Below are 3,573 nucleotides of genomic sequence, written 5' to 3'. Positions count from 1 at the left end.
ATCTAATGTTTTTCTTGTTGTCTGATATCAATTTGTTCTTCTTCGCCAATTTCTGGAAGAACTCTCATATGTAGTGGCTCGCCAGGTAAAAGATGTTCCCATTGTGAAGTGTCGTTCATTGTAAATGATAAACAACCTGCTCCTTCTCGACAATCTTGAAGATTTACCTATAAAATTGATAATTATTCACTGCTCAACAATATAATTATATTTTAATTAAAATAATACATATGACTTAATCTCTATTACCCAGTAATTGTGATGATTCCACATAGCTTCTAAACCAAGAAAAAGTTCACTTTCAATAGGATATTTCAGTCCCGTGGCAGGCTCTACAAAATATGAAATATTTCAGGTTCTTCAATTTCTTCTGGTTCCTGCTCTTCCTCTTGTTCCTCTTCTTCCTCTGCCTGCTCTTCTAAAGTTTTCTTCATCTGCAACTGTTGTCTGTTCTTCCTCAACTACTGGTTCGATTACTTGCACATGCGTTTGCTAATAATAATAATACTAATACAATTAGAATGATAAAAAATTCTTGAACAGTTTTATTTTTAATATAGTAGTTAGTACGTAAATAATAGAAATTTATTAGAATTAAATTATAAAATACTGACAAAATTACCTTTCTATCTGTCGATCTCTCTTCGCTTTCGGCTTCATCTTCAACTAAGTCACCGCTAGCTCGGCTCTGTCTTGCTCCGGAACGGGGACTACCATCGCTGTCCGATGCGCCCGGAACGCTTAAACTAACCCGCTTCAAACTTGATCGTCGATTTGCTGCAAGGGTGTCTGCAACGAATGGATCCGCAAGTACCGATGGCATGACAATAGCCCCTTAAACGAAAAATATTATAATTTCGTAATAGTCTTTCCATTAACTTCCACAAACTCTTTACTCTTTACCTTCCGCTGGTTCTTTTGGTACTTGTGAAACATGTGATGTTACGGAGGGAGAACCATCTGATAAATCTAGTTGTTTTACTGGATCAGTGACTAATCCAAGTACGACCACCCAGCTATGGATTCTAAGACCTGCCAAAGGATCTGCCGGCGGACGCTCTTCAGCCTATAAAACATAATATAATATCTTTATATATTGTGAGTGTAGCATTAATTTTATTTGCAACAATGGGATCAAATTTATTTTTCTATTAAATGTGGTGCTATAATTAATTTATTACTTCTTTTGCTAATCTTTTTTTTCTTCTCGTTCTTGTATAATGGCTTGTTCCTTGTCTTTTTCCTTTTGCTCTTGAGCTAGTAAAAATTTGCTACGCAAATCTCTACGACCCCTTACTTCGTATTTGCAAGTCTTTACTTCTTCCATATTATTTTTATCATCCTGTTAAATATATTCAAATTAATTAAAATAGTCATTTATGGGGGCGTCCATTAATCATGTGAGCGAGTTTTTAAGGATTTTGGACCCCCCCTCCCCTTTGGTGATACATGGTGATATTCAAAATTACCCCCCCTTCCCCACCAAACATCACGTGTATTTTGAGTTATGTGAAAAAACTGTAAATTTTTTAATGAAGTAATTTTTTTTTTGAAAATGTTTGATTTAAACAAAACTGTTAAAAAATAAATACACGTGATATCTTACTATACCCCTCCCTCTCCCACGTGATAATTCATGATTTTTTGTCAAACCCCCCCTCCCCAAAAAAATCTTTCGTGATTAATAGACGCCCCCTATGTTGTCTAAATAACAATTAACAAGACATTTTTAAATATACAACTTTATTTTTGTTTCCAGCGGTGCTAGTCTTTACTGAATGAATGTTTTGACATAGAAGCGATAGAGTGCAATTCTATCTTTCGTCACCTCTTCGTCGTCACTTTGAAACTATTAGTAACAGTTACTTTAAGAATGGATTGTCTTTTGCAAAATTTGATTATTAACATAAAATTACATACATCTATTCAATTATTAATTTACAATCCATATTTTCATAAGCATGAACCTTCCTAATTTACCATTGCATCGTCACTTTTTAATCAAGGAGGTGCATATATTTTAACATTATCTTTATTCATTCGTTATCTACATTAAGGTTACACAAAGATTAAAAAAGTATATTTTCAAAGCATCCTTATAAAGATATAAAAAAGGCCGCCAGTGCACGTTTCATTTTAACATTTATTCAAAACATAAATTGGAAAGAACTTTCGGAAAGCTTGTTGAATACATTATACAGATACGTGATTTGGTAAAGTACCTCTTCTTTTTCCGGTTGCACTGGACAATCTACGCGCGTCTGTTGATTCAGGCAAACTTCCCTTGTCGCGTATCCGGAGGCCACATACGCGTCGTAACCCGCAGCTATCAACAATCTGATAAACAAACAAAACTAAATATAAAAAAGGGAAATATCTTGTTTAAAACTTACATTCCTGCAACTTGTTATTGCAAAGTTAATTTCTTATTTTAGAGATTGGCAATTGGTGAGATAGAATTATGTAACTTATTTACATATACCGTCAAAAGGCTCAACGAACGTTTAAAATTATGCATATGCGGGAAATAACTCCATTGCATATCTACAATAATCTACGTGCTCTCATTTACATAATTCTTTGCGTTTCCTCTGTTCACCTAAATAGGCATTTAATTCTATGCTAGTAACATATAATTTCAGTCAACGTCATCGATGCCTTTAAGATAGACATTGTGAATAGTCCTTATTATCATCGTACTGTATTTCTCTTTAACTTAGCGCAGCATCCACCCTGGAGCAAAAAAATAAATACGAAATGAATTCAGTAGAAAAAAATCCGCGATGCGACCGCGATAAATATTTCTGAGCGACCTTCTAAGAATGAAGATGATGTTATAAAAGGACGTACCCGCAAAGCAGTGTGGCCATTTCGAAGCTATGTCCTTTCCCTACGGCGCATCAACGTATATGGTCCGTATAAACGATCAGGCTGAAAATAAACATCATATGAATAACCATGTCCATTGACCTTAATGATAAGCATGGTGTAATCTAAGAAACAAAGCCTTTTGATGTGATAATTTACGTTAGAGTTTGTTGTTTAAATTGTAAATGTTCAAGTTTACTCGATCGATATTTAAAAATGCATTAGGTATTCTATAAGCTCATCATAACGTCACAACTTCTTGCCTCCAAGAATTATTAAATGCATAATACTATGCATTGCAAAGTGCAACTGCCCGAGTAGAATTCATAATTCAAGTTCACATGCTGAAACTAATCCTTCTGCTAATTTTCTAACAAACTGCGTGCCTAATAGTCGTATTCAGTTCCATACACAATTATGCGGTTCGAATGGAGGACTTCACATCTTATTGCTGGTGCGAATAAGCTTTACAAACGACTTCTACCCTTATATACTTTCGACCCCGTAAAGTGAAATAACGCAAAGGGACGGCAAATTGATGCCAAATTTTATTGCACACTGCTTAGAATATATGAAAGCCGGCCATAACACATTCAACTTTAATCGTACCAATATTCTTGTAGAGTTTAATTATTATAACTAATAATATCGGCTTTATTCATGTGAATCATGCATACTAGGTTTGTTCAAAATTTGATTGACAAA

This window comes from Ctenocephalides felis, unplaced genomic scaffold, assembly GCF_003426905.1.
Source record: "Ctenocephalides felis isolate EL2017-DRISC unplaced genomic scaffold, ASM342690v1 CF-g0.4_SCAFFOLD_00845, whole genome shotgun sequence".
Classification (NCBI taxonomy): domain Eukaryota; kingdom Metazoa; phylum Arthropoda; class Insecta; order Siphonaptera; family Pulicidae; genus Ctenocephalides; species Ctenocephalides felis.
Note: the sequence above shows the minus strand (reverse complement) of the source record.